Source organism: Anabrus simplex, chromosome 9 (genome assembly GCF_040414725.1).
Source record: "Anabrus simplex isolate iqAnaSimp1 chromosome 9, ASM4041472v1, whole genome shotgun sequence".
Lineage (NCBI taxonomy): Eukaryota > Metazoa > Arthropoda > Insecta > Orthoptera > Tettigoniidae > Anabrus > Anabrus simplex.
In genome coordinates, this window is record NC_090273.1 from 72,408,001 (window position 1) to 72,432,376 (window position 24,376).

Below are 24,376 nucleotides of genomic sequence, written 5' to 3' on the forward strand. Positions count from 1 at the left end.
CACCGTGGTTAGCCCTTTCCATTCCCGTTGGTGGAAAAACTTTTCACTATCAGAATGTTGGCCGCCAAAGTAGGGGAAGTAGCATAACAATTTCTAATCACTAGATTGCGTACCAAAAGCCTGGATTCAACTCCAAACTTCTCCGCAGTGTTCGTGTGGAGTGAGGGCATATGGCGCTGTTGGTGGTGATTCGTCCTTCGGATGGAGACGTTAAGACTTGAGCAGACCCCTAGGTGCTATTCGACAGGAGTAGGCTATGTGCCGGCATCGGATTTACCCTCTCCCTATCTCATCATCATCATGATCATGATCATCATCATCATGTCCAGTTCCATGGCTAAATGAGTAACATGCTGACCTTTGTTCTAAGGGGTTCCGAGTTCAATTCCCGGTCGAACTTTCGTTAGTTAATTCCTATGGCTGGGTGATTTCATCTTAGATAATGCTCCATCATCACAGCCGTGCAGGTCGCCTACACTGCGTCAACTTCGAAAGACCTGCAATAGGCTTCTCCGAAGGCCAGGCGCCAGTATATTATTATTATTATTATTATTATTATTATTATTATTATTATTATTATTATTATTATTATTATTATTATTATTATTATTATTATTATTATTATTATTCCTTGCGAACCGGCCAAACTTAGGACCACGCCAATACCACTTCACTTCCTTCTTATCATGCCTTTTTCCTTCCTCTTTCTCCACAGTGTCTTCATTCTTTCAGAATGTTGCTCTCTTCTCTCTTCAGTCCATCTTCCCCCTCTGCGCTCTTTCTTTTCTTCAACAAGAACTGTTATGTTGGAAAGTCTTTTCCTGAATTGGTCTCTATCACGACATTATTATTATTATTATTATTATTATTATTATTATTATTATTATTATTATTATTATTATTATTCCATATCCGGACGTTAAGGTCGTCTATTAGCGTCAAATAGAACGGCCTGCACCAGGCGAAGGCAAAACCATATCCACTTAATGTAGACAGTCATAAAGCTGTAAAACTGGAAAGGAAAATGTTGTTGCAGTGAGGGTCGATTAAATGCTTCGGAACCAGTTCGAATGTACCCCAGGAACCAATCCGGACACCATATTTTATTCTGGGACCCAACTGGGATGCAGTCGTTCTCTCCGCTTAACTTCTGGCGAGAACAAACCACTGTTCGCTAGCTAGGTAGATCTTCTCTACACAGATTCACTGCAGGTGCATTTCAGTCATATATTCGATTCAAATATAACATTTGCTTTCTTTCTTAATCAGAATATTTTTTGGGAAGGCTCAGTTTATCCTGTCTACTCTCAGGCTTCGCTACTGGACCAGGAGAACCAGATATGAAGCTACAGCTTTCCACAATGAATGAGACTTCCAGAAACTCAACCTTCTTAAACAAACACATCCTTTGTGTTGTTCATACCAGTACCTACACAATTACAATTAATTACAGTTATTCCAAAAACGTTTAAAAATATTTGAATATAAATTTCAGATTAATTACACAACTAATTACTGTAGGGTGCGCTAACCACCTTTTTATAATGTTAGACAAAAGAGTTAATGCCTCTGGAAACGCATGAATTTTTACCACCTTTAGTTAAAGTGCCAATCAATCAATCAATCAATCAATCAATCAATCAATCAATCAATCAATCAATCAATCAATCAATCAATCAATCAATCAATCAATCAATCAATCAATCAATACTGATCTGCATTTAGGACAGTCGCCCAGGTGGCAGATTCCCTATCTGTTGTTTTCCTAGCCCTTTCTTAAATGATTGCAAAGAAATTGGAAATTTATTGAACATCTCCCTTGGTAACTTTTCCATTCCCTAACTCCCCTTCCTATAAACGAATATTTGCGCCAATTTGTCCTCTTGAATTCCAACTTTATCTTCATATTGTGATCTTTCCTACTTTTAAAGACACCACTCAAACTTATTCGTCTACTAATGTCATTCCACGCCATCTCTCCACTGACAGCTTGGAGCAGCTCACCTCCTTTCTCTCAACTCTTCCCAGCCCAAACTTTGCAACATTTTTATAACGCTACTCTTTTATCGGAAATCACCCAGAACAAATCGAGCTGCTTTACTTTGGATTTTTCTAGTTCTTGAATAAAGTAATCTTGGTGAGGGAACCATACTCTAGTTGGGGTCTTACTAGAGACTTATATGCCCTCTCCTTTACATCCTTACCACAACCCCTAAGTACCCTCATAACCATGTGCAGAGATCTGTACCCTTTATTTACAATCATAATTAGGCCTATGTGATTACCCCAATGAAGATGTATGGAGCAATTGATAGTCTAATAATGAAGACCTTTCCGGAATAAGAATATAACCAGATAATAAGTAATTTTTCAGGAGATAGGACAGTTATTTTGGGCGTTTATTTCATGGTATACACTACTTGAGCCAATGAATATCAGTTAATCTATGAAAAAGAATATTTTATTGTTATAAGTTAAGGTTTTAAAAATAAATTGTGAGTTGGAAGCAATACAATAGAAAATAACCTGCAAGTATGTCACGTTTGTATATAACAGAAGAGAAATCCTGTGCATGCACTTGGAACACAAATTATAGCAAATAATATTGGTGTAATAATACAAATAACAACAATAACAATGTCAAAAAGTATTTCGAAATATAGATGTGATTCCGTCTTTGCCTTTTTTCAAATTTTCTATTACGCCTGGTAATGGATCAACACAATAAGGTCCACCATCTTGACTGATGTTCCATCCTTACACCACGGAGGATAACTGTAAACCACCTTGAAGTTCAAATGTAAGACATAACTGCACAGCACAGAGGCGTGATGATACACACTATTTCCACTGAAATCTCACTTTTTGAAAATCTGTTAGTTACATCCTTATTCCGGGGAAGTCTTCAATTTGTAAAGTTATATCTTAATATTTTCTGCCCTTTCTACATCTACCACCCCTGGATTGTACATGTAAAAGTTAAGGAAAATAAATAACTATATAAATAAATATTTAATTCTTTTTCTGTAGGGTCGCCAAAATGACTACTGATGCACGATTTCTGACATGACCCACTGTACTGATTTCAACCTTTCCTTGCTGTGTCCTCACGGAGTAATCTGATCTAACAACACGACTTGTTTCTCAATAAATACAATATCTCCTGATTTTAGTTGAGTTTTTACAATATTCTATTTTTTTTGGTTAGAAATTATTTATCCTACTACTAGATTGATGTAAAAATACGAACAAACCTATGCTGATAATTTTCATTCCAGAGAAAATGCTACTTTTACACGAAACTATGTACCTGTTCAGCTAGGATATTTAAATGTCTTGCCCACCTTATAGCTTCAACTTGCTAAAATCCCACAAGATGAAAACTAGTAGAGATATTAAAAGAAACAAGCTTTTAAAAATGGATACAAAATTCCCCCCACTGTTTTATATAGAGCCTCTGTTAGCACCCTATTAACTTTCTATATTTTATTCCAGATACAATCTGAAGTTCTTTTTGTTTTTGTTTTTTGCAGACGTTTGCAGCCCTAAATGGCAGCTATGGTAAACCGAATATAAACATTTCTTTACAACAATTTACTCACTTGTTTTTGGCGCGGAGTTCAGAATTGTTGTCCTTCAACCACAAGAATATGCGGCTGGGAAGAGAATCGATGTTAGTAGCTGTCGATCTATTTCTTAAATCCATAATGTTATTCGCAGTCCTCGGTTCTATGTTTTCCTATTTGGAGCAAAAATTCTTGTATTAGGAATTAGAATTTGTTGTGTGTTGTTCTGATAGAATAGATGATTCTATGTTTACAAGAAGCTTAGAAAATTATATTAACAATAGCAATAATAGTTGCCTTTTGTTGTCCTATTCGAAAGAAGAATATGAGGAAGAAGCAATTACACATTATCAGTAAATCTGGTATTTTATGCAATATCATTTAGCAAAATATATAGTGAAAACAGTGAAATATGTTGTACCGTACGGTGAAATATATAACATCAGAAAAATAATAGTAATATCACATTTAGTATGTTGCTGGCTACAATACTCAAAACACATTCCTTCATTCATTCATTCATTCATTCATTCATTCATTCATTCATTCATTTATTCATTCATTCATTAAATTTTGTAGAACATTGAGCAGTTATGTGTGTTTCTATGTTCGCTGGAGTGAATGAAAGAAGAAATCTATTTCGATGAATGCCAAATTTCAACATTACTATTCCGTCATTACAGTAAGCCTGAAGCGACTTACGCTAGAGAAACGCTATTTAAACTGAACACTAAGCAACACCGGATAGAGTGCAGAAGGTTGACAGAAGGATTATCAGAACAATCATTGGTAAAAAGCACCAGGTAGATGGACAATGGGCGTTGTTCCCTAATGCAGTGATATACTGGGAAAATGAGTCAATAATAGACACAATGAAAAAAACGAGAAATGCCTTTTTCTGCCATAGATCAAGATTAGATGAAACCGGGCTATTGAAACAAGAAGGCTTGACAGACTGATAATTGGAATTTCTGTACCATCGCATATATTTTCCTCGTTGTTTAGACGCTGGCAATTTCATTGTACCCGTAGGTAATTTCTAGAAGTGTGGCCTGGTGGTCCTTAGGGCAATGAGCGGCATAGTCGTTTCTCTTCAACACTGTTTGTAACGTACTCGGTACATTTACACCACGAGAGAATTGATAGGAATGAACTAAGATGGTTTCGGCCTGTGAAGAGGATGGAGGAGAAAAGATTGCCAAACAGATGATGAAGATGAAGTTCGAGGGAAAGTGACCAAGAGGGAGAATTAGAACAAGGTGGATCGTTTCAGTAAAGAAGAGTGCAAGATGAAGAAACCTGGACTGGAGCGAAATGAAGTCAGGAGAGAGGAAGGTGGAGAAGTTCCATAAATGCCCCGACTTGGCAGGAGTTGGGTAAGGGAAAAGGAGGAGGATGATGATAGCAATAGAATCTTCAAAGGAAGTCCAGAAATGTTTTGACTTTGATGCCTTCTGGAACCCAGCTGAAGTTGCCTCTGATGTAGAGAATTGAGCAGATGCTTTGGAATCACCAAAGGCACTCTGGGATTCACAAATAGATGTAACAATTTTGCGATCATAAGAATCTACGACAATCCTTATAGCATTTAGTTGCTCACTATAAGAGTTAAAGGCTTCTATCGACGTTCTCCATTTTGTTAGCACTGGTTACGGTGGTAACGGTATCCCTGACCAATGTTGTCTTTAATATAGCACTGGTTTTGGGCTTTTTATAAACACTTATGTTGCTGAAATTAATCTAGACACTTGTGTGTACTAAGTTTAATATCTTCGGCAACACGTTGCAGTCCATGAGCCAAGTATGTAAATGGGGCATATTGAGATAAAACCTCTTTAGATTAGTTTCAGAAGCCTATATGCTGCAACATCCAAATACACCACTAAAACCTTCTCCTCTTGCATTTCATTAGGTCACACAATTCACTATTCACAAATCTGGCAATAGTGGAGCGATTGTATGACCCTGCTCTTTACAGTAGATCAAACATGAGTTTTGCTGTAAATGGACCTTTAGCATCTTTGTTTCATCAACAGCAATCTGTATGAATGCATTTCCTACGTACTTTCGTATGTTATCCATTGTCTTGCCATAGCAAACTAAGATAAATCTTACGTAGTGAATTATCAGGAACATGTTGGTAGGATTTTTTCTTTTCAGGAAAGATCGGAATTCGGGCACTTAAATCTTACACCGTGGGATAATGGCTGCGATCATCGCGATCAATAAGTCCTTATATAAAGTGTTGCTTGAAGACGAAGGATTCAGCATCTGTGTTAAAACCATTTCTTCGCAAACCTACGAGTAATTGTCGGTTTTTCTATGCAGAGCAGTTCATACATGCATTTCAAGCTGGAATTTTATGGAATATAGGATATTTTCGTTGTATTATTGACAAATAAGTACTTCACCGTCGGTTGTAAAGGACTCGTCAACTGCAATCCATGCTTTTAACTCTGTAGCCAACGAGACGTGACTGGTGCCATAATCACAATCACATTAGAGAAGACTGATGCTGCGTGAATGATTACCTGCCACTGTTTGAACGAAACAAAAATCTATCTATGCGGCGGGTCGGAAAGTTACAGAGTTGGCCTTAACTTACCGCCTAGGCACACTTGTGACCTTACGAACAGCACAGTTGTTTAGAACTATTTCTGTAAAATATAATGGGCAGGTGGCTAGCCTCATTAAAAACCAATTAGTTACTGCAAAAATAGAGATGAAAGATGTAAAGATAAGAACCCAATATGTATTAAATAAGGTAAGAAAGGAGTGTTTTCATGCAACTAATTGCACCCTTTGCCAAAGCCTGTTTTTGAGGTGTCTTTATTGCATGGGTAGGTAGTTTTTCAACAGAATCATCTATGACAGTAATAGAATTTTCCAGCCCCTCAAATATATGTCAATAATATTAATTCACCCATTGTGACAAATGAAGTTGAAGTAGTACACCAATTCAGATATTTAGGAAGCCTAATGGCTAGTAATAATAGAGCTGAGATAGAAATAACAAACAGAGTAACCAAAGGCTCTAACTTTTACAGTATCGTTAGACACCTACTATGGGATGAGAAGGTCCCACAAAGAACAAAAATGATCTTGTACAAGTCATATTTCATTCCCATCCTTACATATTCTCTGAAACCCTGCACACTAACATCAAAATATTGTAGTAGGATTCAAGCCTGTGAAATGAAATTTCTTAGAACTGTCCTCCAAAAGACACGACTTGATCACGTGAAAAATGATGAGATACGATCTAACCTAGGTCTAAATGAATCGATGGAGGAAAGACTTGGGTCATCTAGACTTAAATGGTTTGAGCATGTTAAACGAATGAATAGCACAAGGTTACCACGGGGAAAAGAGAATAACAGGTAGAAAACCAGTTGGAAGATCAAGGAGATGGATGGATGGATGGTCCAACTGAGGGAAGACGTGGAGAGAAGAGGATGGAATTGGGAATCTGTCATGGACAACATCATCTTTTTGAATAGGCAACTTTGAAAGACGCTCGTTTTCAAACACCCTACCCGGTTGGCTGGAAGGGTAAACCGATGATGATGATGATGATGATTCGTTAGCGTCTGCATTTCAGGGGGCTTGGCAGACTGATAATTGGAATTTCTGTGCAATAGCATACATTTTCCTTGCTGTTTAGACGCTGGCATTTTCGTTGTACCTGTAGGTGATTTCTAGAACGGTGGCCTCGCGGTCCTCAGAGCAACGCGCGACATCCGCCGCTGGCCTATGGCATCAATAGCCGCTGTCGACATACGGCTGTGTAAGGCGGCGTTGTTTGCTTTTCTCATTCAGGCGCTGTATACACAGCTAACAGCAAGTCTGTACACCTGCCCTATCATCGTCGCCGTCGTCGTCGTCGGCTGCATCTCGTATCGAGTAAACTTATTAGCCCAATCTTGGCATGAAACACGCAACTGCACAAATCACATGGAATGGCAGGGGGATGGGGACGGGGCTGAGCTTGACGGAGCTTCCGTGCTTGTCGTTTAGCCTTTTCATGTCTACGTCGTTCCTCCTTTAAACACAGTAACTGAGTGTGACTCCAAACTGTACGATTCTAAGCTAGCGTATCACAGGTTTGAGTGTTAATTCCAGTTCTCTCCATAGTATGCGTTAGCTGATCGTTGAAACGCCTCAAAGGGCCTTATGAAGTCTTGTGCCGGAGCAGAGTTCACCATTCAGGAGTTGACGAAGAAGCCTGGTATCACTCGTGTGTCGTACATGCCCTGTCCATATGAGATGATGACCAATGATGATAGCCTCAATGCTTATAGCAGGCGCTTTCTCAAGAAATGCAAGGTTAGTGACACGGTCCTCCCATTTGATGTTCAAGGTGGATCTAAGATTTTGCAGATGGAAGCACTCTCGCTTTTTGATATTCTGACAGTAAGAGGGTTCAGGTTTCACAACCGTAATGCAGTGTTGGTATAGCAGTATCACGGTAAACGATGATCTTGGTATACACTGTAAGGTCCTTATTCGTGAAGACACGAGGGGATAAACGTCCAAATGTTGAGTGGGCAGCACCAATTCTCCAATCCACATATTGTGAGCTGTTACCTGCTCTACTAGCATACCATGTGTTACCTTTCCCACTCCAGGTGCGGTAAATGTTCCCGGGTCGGGATGATCATAATGTAATGGCTTATTGGTGTATTGATTAGTCAGGCTTGTTATAAATAATGAACTCACCAATACTCGTTCAAGTGCCTCGTCCTGTGTTAACGACGTGTTTACGACGGACATTCTGCGAGTTTCACCCTGAAATAATAAGAATAAGAACAAATTAGTATTTACAAAACTAAAGTGGTGCTAGCGGGGAAGAAACCTCTGAGGAATGGTGGTGGTGATTATTGTTTTAAAAGGAAATTCAACTAGGCAACCATCCTAATCAGAGCGAGAACGGAAGAGGTCCGCCGATACTTCAAGGAATAAAGGTATCGTCAAAAGAACAGGAAGGGGCTACGAAGTGCGTGAAAATGAACGACTCCCTAGGCCTGGCAAACGTAATTCCTTTAACGTTGGAAAAGAACGAGAGTTTTTCAAGGGATGGCGAATAGGAGAGATGAAAGTGAGGAGTCTGACACAACTGAAAGAGCCGGACGCAGCCAAGGAACTGTGGTCACCAATCCACGTTTCCACGTCGAAAACCTCTGGTCCCCATTTTGGTCGCGTCTTACGACGAGCAAGAGATACCGTGGGCATATTCTACAGCCCCCACCAACAGGAGAGTACCAGGTAGCGAATACGAAACTGGAACAGGGGGGAACGTTTCATTAATCAATAATGGCATATGGCCTCGGGAGAGACCTGGTGTAGGTTTTTCGAATTGACTCCCATGAGTGACTTGCTCGTGTATGAGGATCGGGCCCTACCTAGGATGAAATCTAGTGTGAGCACACACACATACACATACATACACACACACACACAGAGCTCCCTATCATTCTGTCTCTTCTTCTCGTCAAATTTCATCAAATTTTCTTCTCACCAATTCGACTGAGTATCTCTTCATTTGTGATTACATCTACCCATCTCACCTTCAACATTATTCTGTAACACCACATTTCAAAAGCTCCTATCCTCTATCTTTCTGAGCTAGTTATCGTCCATGTTTCACTTCCATTCAATGATAGATCGAGTCAGCATGTCCAGAGTGAGGTGACTTGGGCATGTAGTGAGGATGGAGCCAAAAAGACATCTTATGTTAACTTGGAGACATATGGTGGGAAGACCAAGAACCTACTGGATGGACATCATAAAGATGGGCATTGCAGATTGGAGAATGACACTGGAGGACGTCATTAACAACAGCACGTATCGCAATAAGACGGAGTGGAAGAGACTCGCCAATAGTACCCTGGAAACTGGAACTATAAAATGATGATGATGATAATGATGACAATACCACACTCCAGACTAAAGTCTTTAAAAACGTTTTTCTAATTCCTAGCATAACTAACGCAGTGTGATCAAATTTGCGATCAATGGTATTCTGTAAGAGAGAAGAGAGTTCTCGGTCGAAACTATCGCTACATTATATAGCTCAACTGTAGAAGTATTGTAAAGAAAGGAATATAATTAAGTAATTTAATAGATATATACTTTCTAGATATTGTAATAGGAGTTGAATCATGGCTGAGAAATGATATAATAGATACAGAAATTTTCTCACGGAACTGGAGGGTGTATCGTAGAGATAGGATAGGAATGGTAGGAGGGGGAGTATTCATTCTCATGAAAGAAGAATTTGTAAGCTACGAAAAAGTTAAAGATGACAAATACGAAATTCTAGGGATAAGACTCATTCTAAAGATAATAGGCAACTCGATATCTTTGGAGTGTACAGACCGGGAAAGGGTAGCGCAGATGCTGATTCAGAATTATTTGATAAGATAACCAGCTATGTGGGAAACGATAAGGAAAGGAACGTGATTGTAACGGGTGATCTCAATTTACCAAACGTCAATTGGGAAGGTAATGCGAACGACAGGAAGCATTACCAACAAATAACTTAATATGGGAAGGGCATCTGATTCCGAAACTGATGGAACCAACTACAGGGAAGAATATCCTGGATGTGGTGCTGGTAAAAGCAGATGAGCTCTATAGAGAAACCGAAGTAATAGATGGTATTAGCGATCACGAAGCTGTTTTTGTGGTAGTTAAGAATAAATATGAAAGAAATGAAGATAATAAAATTAGGACTATTACACAGTGCCATATGACTGATAAAACAGGAATGAGGGAGTTTTTAAAAAGTAACTATGATCGGTGGAAAACGGTAAATAAAAATTTGAACAGACTTTGGGATGGGTTTAAAGCAATTGTTGAAAATAGATTGTACCCTTAAAGGTGGTAAGGAATGGTAAAGATCCACTATATTATAACAGAGAAGTAAAGAGACTAAGGAGGAGGTGCAGGTTGGAAAGAAATAGAGTTAGTAATGGCTGTGGAAGTAAGGAGAAATTCAAGGAACTAGGAAATTGAATCTAGCAACGAGATTAGCTAAGGATAATATGACGGCAAGCATAATTGGCGACCATACAAATTTTAGTGAAAAGTGGAAGAATATGTATAGGTATTTTAAGGCAGAAACAGGTTCCAAGAAGGACATTCCAGGAATCATTAAACAAGGGGAGTGTGTATGCCAGGATCTTCAAAAGGCAGAAGTATTCGGTCAGCAGTATGTAAAGATTGTTGGTTACAAGGATAATGTCCAGATAGGAGGTGACTAATACTAAAGAAGTTTTGAAATTTACGTATGGCAACAATGACATTTACAGTAAGATACAAAAGTTGAAAACTAGAAAAGCAGCTGGAATTGATAAGGTTTCCGGGAATTTACTAAAGACAATGGGTTGTGGTATAGTACCATATCAGAAGTACTTATTTGATTACTGTTTGGTTGAAGGAGCTATACCAAATGAATGAAGAGTTGCTATAGTAGCCCCTGTGTATAAAGGAAAGGGTGATAGTTATAAAGCTGAAAATTACAGGCCAGTCGGTTTGACACGCATTGCATGTAAGCTTTGGGAAAGCATTCTTTCTGATTATATAAGACATGTTTGCGAAATTAATGACTGGTTTGATAGAAGGCAGTTAGAGTTTAGGAAAGGTTATTCCACTGGAGCTCAACTTGTAGGATTCCAGCAAGATATAGCAGATATCCTGGATTCAGGAGGTCAATTGGACTGTATCGCGATCGACCTATCTAAGGCATTTGATAGGGTAGATCATGGGAGACTACTGGCAAAAATGAGTGCAATTGGACTTGCCAAAAGAGTGACTGAGTGAGTGGCTCTGTTTCTAGAAAACAGAACTCATAGAATTAGATAGGTGAATCTTTATCTGTCCCTGTAATAATTAAGAGGGGAATTCCTCAAGGCAGTATTATTGGACCTTTATGTTTTGTTATATACATCAATGATATGTGTAAAGAAGTGAAATCAGAGATAAGGCATTTTGCAGACGATGTTATTCTGTACAGAGTAATAAATAAGTTACAAGATTGTGAGCAACTGCAAAATGACCTCGATAATGTTGTGCGATGGACAGTAGGCATTGGTATGATAATAAACGGGGTTAAAAGTCAGGTTGTGAGTTTCACAAATAGGAAAAGTCCTCTCAGTTTCAATTACTGCGTTGATGCGGTGAAAGTTCCCTTTGGGGATCATTGTAAATACTTAGGTCTTAATATATGTAAAGATCTTCAGTGGGGTAATCGCATAAATATGTTTGTAAATAAAGGGTACAGATCTCTGCACGTGATTATGAGGGTGTTTAGGGGTTTTAGTAAGGATGTAAAGGACGGGGCATATAAGTCTCTGGTAAGACCCCAACTAGGGTATGGTTCCAGTGTATGGGACCCTCACCAGGATTACTTGATTCAAGAACTGGAAAAAATCCAAAGAAAAGCAGCTCGATTTGTTCTGGGCGATTTCCAACAAAAGAGTAGCGTTACAAAAATGTTGCAAAGTTTGGGCTGGGAAGACTTGGGAGAAAGGAGACGAGCTGCTCGACTAAGTGGTATGTTCCGATCTCTCTGTGGAGAGATGGCGTGGGAGGACATCAGTAGACGAATAAGTTTGAGTGGTGTCTTCAAAAGTAGGAAAGATCACAATATGAGGATAAAGTTGGAATTCAAGAGGACAATTTGGGGCAAATATTCGTTTATAGGTAGGGAAGTTAGGGATTGGAATAACTTACCAAGGGAGATGTTCAATAAATTTCCAATTTCTTTGCAATCATTTAAGAAAAGGCTAGGAAAACAACAGATAGGGAATCTGTCACTGGGCGACTACCCTAAATGCAGATCAGTAGTGATTGATTCATTGACCAGTGGCGTATACTGAAGGGTACCAAGGCTATCGGTGAAGCCCAAACCTCAATTGAGAATCATGGATGTCTAAAGCACATTATTATGTAAGCATCTGACACATTATTCCATTTACAAAACTTGAAAGCGATGAGAAAAAACGTCGCACGTATCTTGGAGAGCAGGGCATCGGAGAGCGACGTTGCAGCCCAGGCTCTGCGTCCCTCTCCCCTCTACTCACCCATAGCGGCTTGCTGCTCTATATCGGTTAGGAGCTTAGACCGGGGGGAATAGGTGTGCTAGGCTTTGGTCCGTCAGATCGCCACAATAACTATCAACCATGCTTTATTCATCGTATATACTTCTTCATCTCATACTTCTGAATCATATAGATAACAGAGTGCTGGTATTTCACTCCCGTTTCCTTCTACATCCTTGTAGGAAGACACTGCAGGGCTGCTGTTGTAGGAGCAATATAGTTCTATTTTTATAGGTACAACTGCTAAAATTAACTGCAATATTTCAGGTTCTCTTTTGTTGGTTGGAATCGAACCCGTGATCGTGGGTCAGACACCTCCACTATTCTCCCGAAGAAGCTAATAAACCAGTGAACGGGTGGTACGACCGCTGTAATATTCAGCATTTGTATTTAATAATAATAATAATAATAATAATAATAATAATAATAATAATAATAATAATAATAATAATAATAATAATAATAATAATAATAATTGTTAGGGGATAAAAACACGACCTTCAATACATTTATTTGTTATCCTCTCAACTCGATACAGATATGTCGGTACACGAATAGTACCTAAACTCCCTGGTAGATAGCGGGGCGCTGTCTATTTACAATCCTCAACAAATAATAATAATAATAATAATAATAATAATAATAATAATAATAATAATAATAATAATAATAATAATAATAATAATAATGGTGGTGCATGGCATCTGTTTAGGGTTGTTGATGTCCTAATGAGGATACAATGAACGGGGAAGACGTTATAAACATCCAGTCCCCAAGCCAGGGGAATTAACAGTATGTGGATGTTGATTCTGAAAATTGATCCGGGGCCATCGGACCAAAGGCAAGCATTCTATCCATTTAGCCACAAGGCCGGAATTTTATTTGATAAACCTTCGGCTACCATATCCACTGATCAAGGGTTGAGCATTGGCAGCAACAGAGATCAAGGCAGTAGCTTGTGAAGCAGATTTCACAACACAATAGGCTTCTCCGTTGGCTGTTGGCTGCAGCTCAAAACGCTGAAGGCTTGGCGTTCACTAAACCTTACCATCGAAAAGGGGTAACCTAAGTCTACTGGTAGCCCACGTCTTGATCCCAGCATAAGCCACTGATCAATCAATCAATCAATCAATCAATCAATCAATCAATCAATCAATCAATCAATCAATCAATCAATCAATCAATCAATCAATCAATCAATCAATCAATCAATCAATCAATCAATCAATCAATCAATCAATCAATCAATCAATCAATTAATCAATCAATCAATCAATCAATTGATCGATATCCTAGGTGGGTGCATATCTTCTGCCTGTCAGTCAATCAACCACTGATCTGCATTTAGGGTATCCAGGTGGCACATCCCCTAGTATTCTCTTAAATAATTGCAAAGAATTTGGAAATTTATCGAACATCTCCCTTGATAAATTATTCCAATCCCTAACTCCTCCTCCTATAAACGAATATTTGCCCCAATTTCCTCTTGAATTCCACTTTATCTTCATACTTCTTTCCTACTTTTAAAAACACCACTCAAGTTTATTCTTCTACTTGTATCATTCCACGCGAACTCTCCGCTGACAGTTCGAAACATACCACATAGTCGAGCATCTCGTCCCCTTGTTTCCAAGTCTTTCCATCACAAAGTTTGCTACATTTTCGTAACACTACTCCTTTGTCGGAAAACACCCAGAACAAATCGTGCTGCTTTCCTTTGAATCATTTCCAGTTCTCGTATCAAGTAGTCCTGGTGAGAATCCCATACGCTGGAATCATATTTTAGTTGGGGTCTTGCCAGAGACTTACACGCCCTCTCCTTACATCCTTACTACACCCTCTAAATACTCTCATTATCACGTGGAGAGATCTGTAACCTTTCTTGACAACCTCCTTAATATGATTTCCGCAATATACCTTACCCTGTGCTATTCGTTAGTTTCTAGTCCAACAACCAGTAGTAACAACGTTAATATTACGGAGAATTACCTTCAGAAGACCAGAGATAAATGCTCGTCGAGATGTGATGCTCGCCATGCCAGTTATTTCTCTTCTACCAGACGTAAAGGTTGTGGGAGAGCTTTAATATACTTTAACTTGGGACAGTAGAATAACACCCACGATATCTCCTGCCTGTCGTAAGAGGCGACTAAAAGGGGTTCCAGGGACTTGGCAGCGTGGGTTGGCGACCACGGGGTCACCACTGGCATTGCTTGTGCGAGGCTCTTCACTTAGATCTGTCCTACCCGATCTCAGTTGATCAACTCTTGTACATTTCAGACCCCGGCGGTATTAGGTGACGAGGCCTAGGAAGTCTTTAATTTTCATGCCCGTAGTGAACTTTGTCTTTCTTTGGTTGATACCTTCATTTTTCTAATTGTCGGATCCCCTCTGATTAGTGTTATCGGAGGATGATTGCCCAATTGTACGTGCACTTAATATTCACCACCACCGCTATGACAACAATGGTGCGGCACCGCATTCTCTATGCGGTCCGTCCTTAATGTTATAAGTGGCGGCTACAATAAAATTCCAATTTGAAGGGGGTATGCGAAGTAGCTCCTTTGGGAAGAGCTTTCGCATTACTGGCCATCCGCATGGTCGTTTGCAAGACTACTTTTTCTTCATTTATTCCCTCTCGACCGCGCGTCAAAATTTCTTTTTTTTATTTTATTATCTTCTCCATTTTCTACCTTGAAAGCCTTGCAGGCGGCCATGGACCGGGGGTGACAGTGGCTCTTGAGCGGCAGTGGTCTAACGCCGGGGATGTCTTGGTATGACCGCGACAGGGTAACCAGTGCCGAAAGGAGATATGGGATTGCCTGGTGGGTTTAGGGAGGTTTCTCATAACTTCTCCTTTACGGAGGGGTGGAAGTAGCTGGCATAAGACTAGCCTTTGCACCTCAAGTTATTCTGTACTCTTGTACTAGGCTATGTTCCTGCGTTAGTACTCGCTTGTCGGTCATTTGTCCAAACAGGTAGGTCACCACGGGCTGTGAGGCGGGGAGGAGCCTCACGGCACCCCCCCCCCCTAAAAGAAACAGCTTTATTCTCTTCATCTCACCTAGAAAAAGGCAAACCTTGTCGAGCTGGGCTGAGCGATGACCGTCCGACCAGGCCTCCAGTGATTTCCATCTCTTCGGAACGTTGATGAAGCACGAGGGTGAACGTCATGACATGGCTTCAGAAACTGGAAGCAGATTTCTGTCTTGCCAACATCGATGTCTGATATAAGGAACAAGAGCTTGGATAAGAACAGTATATTAAATAGCAATGTGTACTACTATGTATTCTTGTATGTGCCTGTAAAATAAAGTTTCTCCGTGCAAGACTTGTTTCCTTATTTTTAAAAGGTGCATTGTACTTATAACACATGATGCCCGTCATCCTTGAAGGGTCTACCTTACAAAGGCTGCACCACTCTTAGTAATAAGCCATACAAAATACACGCTGGGGTGTACAAAATTCCCTGTACTTGCGGCAAGGTATACATTGGCCAAACATTCCAGTTCCATTGGTACTTGTATCAAGGAATACCAACGTAATACCCGTTTCAACCAGCCAGACAAATCAGCAATAGCTGAGCACGCCCTATCTATGTCGGGTTCCAAGATGTTTGACTATTACTAACATGTTTTCATTCCTTCCTTGAAGAAGGAGGTGAGCCTCTTAGACGGGTACGCCGTCTCTCAGACCAGGAGATGTTTGGAGAAAGAGAGGGGTAGGCGTTCGTTGCTTATACTAGGAACTGTCTCGGAAAACAATTTTCAAGACAGCTGAAGGTGGGGACCAGTCTCTCTCCGTCTCCCGAATACAGGGGCATAGAGCCACGATAGAGTCGTGGCCATCCCTCCTCTGCTCGGTTAGCCGGTCAGAGTGCAGAACTGTCGGACCACGAACCAGCGGTGGCCACGTGTGCGCCCAGACTAACCCTGTATCCGCCGACCCGATGTCGATGTTCGAGCTCTTACCCACACTAAACACTACAGGTCTGAGATTATACGGGAAGCTATGGAAATTCGTATTTCAAAAGGGACACCCTCTGTCACTTACGTAATACGTGGTTGCCAACCATTAAGGATTTATATAGGTGTCGTTTCACTATTATTATTTCTTTCCATTTTTTTCCAAATTCATATTATACTCATCCCGAGATGGTTCACACTGCGCACAGGAAGCCATCTAGTGGTGAACGAGAGTAACACTTACTATGGGCAACGGTAAAGCATTCTTAAGTTCAAGTGATTTAAACCTTCATTCATTTTTAGAGAAGTCTTGCTCGTGAACAGACGAGATTATCTTTTCAAGACGCAGAGCGAAGTTCTCAGTGAAAAATAAGCCCAAGAGCTTATTATCGTATCTACTTACAAACTATTATTATCTATTGTACCGGGAAATGATTATGGGGCCAAAGTATGGGAAGGATCTCAGGTAGTGTGCGGTTACTTATTGGAACAGGTACAGAGAAGGATATTTTCGCAGGGCGAATAATAGATGGTAAAATCTTTTTGACAATATTTATTGGAATTTTCAAGTGAATCACCCTGCAGTTGAATTGTCAAAATTAAATTTTCAGTCTTTTCAAAATGCAAAAATGAAATATCGGTGCTGTTATATTCTGAGACATCCACTTGATGTTAAAAATGTCCAAAAGGAATACCAATTTTCTGAGATCATAAACACCCTACAGTTCATCTAGGATCTCTTATATAGCTTTAAATTCCAAAATAATACTTTGCACATAGTACTTCATTTAACCAAATTGCGTTAAACCCAAGTCCATCACTTGTGATGCAAACCTATAGTTTTTCTAAGATTTTTAAACATAATATTAACACACCTTTCCATTAATAATCTGATAGTTCAAGTAAAAGTTTTCAATCACTTGCTGTACACTCCTACCGTTCATCTATAAGAAAATAAAATAGTGCACTTGCTTTGTGGCAAACCCTATAATTCGTTTAAGTGAAATGACTTCAATTTATAAAAGATTTAAAGAGAAATCTACAGTTCAAAACAAGACATGGAGTCTTCTTGAGTTATTAGGAATAGTAAAATTCACACGAAGCACTTTTCTGTTGACGAATGTAACACTATAAATGATTGAGTGCTTTGTTAAAAGTCAGTTAGTGTCTAAGTGGAATTACTCACTCAAAAAATATATGAAAAACACTTACATCACCTGTAATCTGCTTGTAAGGATTAATGAAGTATTGTCCTGCGGCTTGGTGACTGGAACTTTCTGCAGCGTGCAGCCAAGACTCGAACTCACCACCAGCAGCGTGACACGGCCGTTGAATGAAGACACCACCTTATTATCCCTCGTCGAAATCACGATCATTCCCTCGCTGGATACCACGATTGAAGAAACCACGTTTAATCCCACGCTGGAAATGACATTCTACACAGTGTAATATCACGACACTTCGCCAAGATTTCCGATGTTCTTTTTAAAGAGGAATGTTGAAACACGGAAAGTTCAATTGGCACAATATAATGGGTTGTAGAACTCTTAATTATCACCGACACAAGTTTTGATGCATAGTTCGTATTCTCACTTTTGTTTTACGATGTTAAATACGTGATTTAGAGTATCACCGTCTATGCTATAGTATGATCCATAAGTCAAGTTAATGCAGTAATGACCTACAGTCATTCTCAAAAATGGAAAAACACAGTCTTTCACTCACAGTTTATAGAGTAAAAATTGAACACTTTCACAGTTCATAATAGTCACTGATTATGTCTTAGGTTCAATCGTAGAATAATCATCACAGTCCTTGAAGCACTTGAGAAAATGCCATTAATATCACTTCTATAACAGTCTCTGGAATACTAATGTTCATAAAGAAGCTTTCTTGACTAAATTTGCATGACACGAGTTCATATGACCTAATATTGCCATAAAAAGTCCTTAACATTCAATTAATTTCTCATGGTCATAATCGAAATTTCGAGAAAATACGTGAAAAAATAGTCACATTTAGTCCTGTTATTTGTTGAATATTTAGTGGAATAGTATTTCACACAGTTCATAATCGTACTAGTATACGAGAAATGCATCTCAGAATTAATTAAATTGTCATAAATTGGAAGTTCAGTTTAACACACACAATGTCCTAGTATGCTGTTACTGTCAATGACAAAGTTCAAAATTACGAGAGATTGACAAAGTCCACAATACGTCAACTGGTAAACTAAACACTTGAATTCCCAATTATACTTCAATGCACAGTCTCTATCGTAAATTCACTTAGTTAAGACACTCGTAAATCTTATAAAATGACGATTTAGTCGGAGAAAATTTTATAACATTTCACACGCCTCGACGTGGCTGAAACTTCACTTGCGACGTCCTCGCACACTTTCAAAGTTCTAAAGTGTAATTTTTATGTCTCTCGCGAAGCGCGACAGACCATACTGACGTCTTGTCATGATCGTAGAGTTTAAGATACACTGACTATACCCTCGGTTCGTCGCTTTATTTATATCTGGCTGGGAGCCGCACTCTGAGTCAGGTGACAGAGGGGTGATAATACTTCTCAAACTTCAACTCGTCATATCTTTGAAACCACTTGACGGATTAGTCTCAAATTTGCAGGGTTGTACTTTTAAGATATGAGCTACAATTTGGTGTTAGTCTCATATTTATTGTTCCAGTCGTTAAAAAGCTTTAAAATAATTTCGAGACGTTTCGGCGGAGAGGTGAGCTACAAGCAGTGCTGACGTCACTCGACCTTGCCCCTCTCATGCTGTCTTCCTCACGCAGTGCAGTAGGGACGAGATCGCACAGCTGTTCGTACGCCGTAACTTAGTCGTTCACTCATGAATAAAGATTTTATAACTCATATGTGCCAGGGCCTATGCCTTCCTGGTACACTATGTAATGTCATCGTCATTCATTTTGCAAAATTTGAATCACCAGTATACTGTATTTCAAGGAAAGTGTGTGTTTGGTGGTTACTTACACTAATGCGTGTATTTCATATACATCACCCTTTAATCGGTCAGTTTCATTTGTAAATGATCTGAAGGAATGTAGTTTATCAAGTTTCTATTGACTCAAGGGGAAGTATAACTGGGCAACCACCCTAAGGAGAGGGAAAATTTTAAAAGTTCCAACAATGCTTAGAATGAATGTAGTTTCCAAAGAAATACTAGCACCATGAAGGGCTTGAAAGTGAAAGACCCCCCAGGCCCCGGAAACCTAATACCGTCGGGACGGAATAAGAACAACAATTGACCAAGGGAGGTCGGATAAGAAATATGAAAGCGAGTAGCCTGACACAAGTAACTGGAAGCAATGTCAGTCTCAAAAGTGCTACAAAAATGAAAGCCTCTGGGACCCCTTTTAGTCGCCTTTTACGGCAGACTAAAGATATCGTGAGTGTATTCCACTGGCCCCACCCACAGGGGGAAAGTAACATTATTATTGCTGTTATTATTCCTGTTCAATTACTAAATTCATTAGTCAGCCCGTACCGTAGTTAGGTCTAGTTTTACGGCTGAATATTCTTCCTGACACCAACCCTGTGTGGTGGGACGTCATCAGTATTACGTGTTTCTGTGGTGGATGGCAGTGTGATGTGTTTTGTGTATATGAAGTGTATAATAAGTAATAATAATAATAATAATAATAATAATAATAATAATAATAATACCAGGGGTTCCCGGCTATTTAAACTGCGCGCCTTGTCTACGGCCATCTATGCCAACGGACTTGAACTTGTAAACTCCCAAAGAATTTAGTTAGATGGCTCTAACATCGACTTGCTAGTTCACTCTCACGCACTAAAAATTAACCTGAACTTAGGAAATTTCATTTTTGTTATTAGTAAACCTTGTTCTGAAGACTGTTTTTTTAATGTACTGAAGCTGTCAACACTTCAGCTGGTTCCTCCTCTACTGTAATCTGTCAGATGCTTGTAAATATGTTCTCTAGCCAATCAAAACCGGGGTTGTGTACATGAATCCAGCCTATCAGCAAGGTGTGGTTCAATGGAATCCAACTGCCGACTTCTAACTCCATAAGACTGCTCGGTATTCACATTACGGACAATCTTAAATGGAATAAACACGTGGAGGAAGTGAGGTGTAAGGCATACAGAGCGCTAGGTTTCGTCCGTAGATGTCTCTCGGGAGGAAGAAGTAAAGCCCTACGAATGGCTTATATTTCCCTAGTGCGGCCCATACTATTATTATGGCCTTCCTTCCTGGCATCCAACGACAACGGAAAATATGAGGAAACTAGAGGGCATCCAGCGACAAGCAGAACGTTTAATTAACAAACACATCCCCTTAAACACAGCCAGGTCATTGCCACCACTGAACTCGTTATGTACACAAATAGATGTAGCCTTCCTTAGGAAATCCCTGACAGATAACACACACCTCTTCCCTTTCCACCGCCTGCAGCCCAATTACCGCTCTGTTAAAAGAGGCCAGGGAGTTACTCTTGTCCCTCCCTTCGCTAGAACAACCTCATATTTAAATGGGTTTTACGCAAGGGCTGCTCGTACCTGGAACCTTCTACCATCAGAGGTAAAGCTGCTTCCTCTTCCTCACTTCCTCCGCGAAGTAAAGAAAATGTATATGTAAATAGAAACCCATATGCGATGTATATAACTTGTATAAATTAGAATTGCAAGAAGGATAGGTGCAAGTATAGGTGTATGTGGGCGAATGTGTATGCGTGCGCGTGTGGGAGTGGTTGTGAATGAGTGTGTATACAGGTGTCTGAGTGAGAGTATAAATGGCTGGGTGTTCTTACTCTAATATTTTCAGGATAAATTATTCTAAGGGTAAAGTGTTTGTAGTGTAAATATGTAAATTTAAAATTGTCTACATAAGTTTATATGTAAATATTCAGTAGAGTTTATGTACACATGTAGAGATGGAGGCACTTCCGTGTATGTGGGGCTTGCCCTTTCTCCATCTACCACCCCTAAATTGTACATGTACAATTTAAGGAAAATAAATAAATAAATAAATAAATAAATAAATAAATAAATAAATAAATAAATAAATAATAATAATAATAATAATAATAATAATAATAATAATTTAATCGGGAAGCTTCCCTTTACGGAACTACATAAGCAGGGCACTTTAGGGCCGTCTTGTCCGAATTGCTCCAGTGCCTGGGAGTGTGACTTGATGGAGGCCTAGGAGGCAGGGGCGCGGCCTGTTTGAAGAATATCCAGCGATACAAGGTAATGGCAGAATTTTCCTAAACCTGTGATAGCGCCTGCGGGGAAGGTTTTAGCCGTTTTCTTTTAATGTAATTTTGTAAACTGGTGGTTTAAATGTAGGATTTTCGGCGAAGTCTGAGGATTTTGTTTCTATCCCCTACCGGGAAATATATAATGTAAGGGAAAGAAGAGTGGTGACCCTCTGCTGTCTCCCATTCAACCTTGCAATTGGGTGACTAATGTTTTCAAACTCTAAATTTTGTAAATCTCGTCTTGGCTTTAAAGGTTCCTCCTTTAGTCACCCTCTTGTAGTATGGGATTAACCCCTGTATCCTTGGACCGTAAGCCCACTTAAGTTTTTAGTAATTTCTATAAGGAGTGTTGGAGTTTCGCCTCCTAGCCTTTTGTCAATGGCCGGTTATGTGCAACATTTTCTCTTTTACTCTTAAGGCCAAGTAGTCTGGGTAAATATGCCCCTGTTTATCCTGTATTATCCATAAGGCACCTGTTCTTCGTTGCGGCTTAAAACGCTTAAAAGGCTTGTCATTCACTAAACCAACCATCGTAAGTCTAGTGGTAGCCCACGTCTTGGACTCAGCATACGCCACTGCGCTACACCTGTCTGTCTTCAGATCGACTTTGCAGGACGGGAGTGAAAGCTGGGTGGACGCACGATATCTTATTCATAAGTTAGAAGTAATAGTATTATCGAGAATAATTGTTCGTACAAACAGGTGGGAATAATGGCACAAGGTTATTCGAACTGAAGAGATAAATGCCAAGTCAAATATAATAATTATTATAATAATGGCGAATGGCCTCCGGAGAGGCCTGGTGAAGGTATTTTTCTCGTAGACTGCCTATTAGGTGACCTGCATGTCTGTGAAGATGAGGGCCCTACCTAGGATGATTCCTAATGCTGAAATACGCCACAAACACCCAGCCCCCGAGCCACTGGAATTAGCCAATTAAGATTAAAATCCCCGACCTGGCGGGGAATTGAACCCGGGACCCTCTGGACCAAAGGATAGCACACTAACCATTTAGCTATGGAGCCGGACAAGTCAAATATGAATTCGATGGATGAAGCTAAAGCGGATTCCGTAGTGGAGTCGTTTGAGGCGAATTAAGTTACCTATCTGAAATGTACGAAATGTACGTCTGCTAGTGTATGGAACTCCTTAAGCCCTAGGGGGCAAAACTGGGGCTCAGAATCAAAACAGCATAAGTATGCATATACAAGCATTTATTCAGTCAGAGGAAATTTCTCTTTCAGAGTTCGATCTTGTAATTTACGAGGGCTTAAAAGTTTTGAAGAGGCCAGACTATATGGCCTGACGCCGTGGTTATCTGGTTCGAGTCCCATTGGTCGAAAAAGTTTTCACCGCCAGAATGTTGTCCGGCAGGGTAGGATGGATGATGGTATACAATTTCTAATCACTAGATCGTGTGCCAAAAGCCTGTATTCAGTTCCAAACTTCTCTGCAGTGCTCATGCGGAGTAAAAATGAAATGGCGTATGGAGTTCAGTGCCGGGAGTGTCCCAGGACATGTTCGGCTCGCCAGATGCAGGTCTTTTTCGGATTTGACGCCCGTGGCCGACCTGCGCATCGTGATGAGGATGAAATTATGAGGAAGACGACTCATACACCCAGCCCCCGTGCTAGCAAAATTAACCAGTTATGGTTAAAATTCCCGACCCTGCTGGGAATCGAACCCGGGACCCCTGTGACCAAAGGCCAGCACGCTAACCATTTAGCCATGGACTCATATAGAGTGAGGGCATATGACGCTGTTCATGGTGATTCGTCCATCGAATGGGGACATCAAGACTATTCGACAGGAGTAGGCTATGTGCCGGCACCGGGTTTCACCCTCTCCCTTCCTGCAATCATATACCGCGCAATTCATTTCATCCCATGAACTCCTCTGATGGAGAACATACAAGGATTCGACAAATCGATGTTCTAATAATCCGGTCTTGGGTTTTTCCAATAAGGGAATATACCCTTTAAATTCATTGTTCCCATTTGATATTTTGGAGGGACTACAAACAAATTATATGGCATAGTTCTCTCTCTTAGGGGGCTGCCTGGCCGAGGCGGTAAAGGCGTGCTCGGTTTTCCCGGAAGGACGTGGGTTCGAATCCCCGTCAGGAAGTCGTAAAATTTAAGAAACGAGATTTCCACTTCCGGAGGTGCATATGGCCCTGAGGTTTACTCAGCCTACACCAACAATGAGTACCAGGTTAATTCCTGGGGGCAAAGGCGGCCGGGCGTAGAGCTAACCACTCTACCCCATCACGTGCCTTCCACTCCTCCAAGGGCCTTCATGGCCTGTACGGAGGTGACTTTGCTTCGCTTTGCTTAGTTCTCTCGCTTATTGATTTAAAATATAATTAATTTGTTTGTTTAATCCGTTTGTCCTCCAGGGTTTCTTCCCCGGACTCAGCGAGAGATCCCACCTCTACCGCCTCAAGGGCAGTGTCCTTGAGTGTGAGACATTTGGACGGGGGA

At 40.2% G+C, this 24,376-nt stretch overlaps 1 long non-coding RNA gene across 1 annotated transcript in view; it reads left to right on the forward strand.

Moving 5' to 3' along the window:
- LOC137502212 (uncharacterized) overlaps positions 1-24,376 on the forward strand; it is a 174,114-nt gene that overhangs the window by 148,659 nt on the left and 1,079 nt on the right. The gene's annotated exons all lie outside the window — the stretch shown is intronic.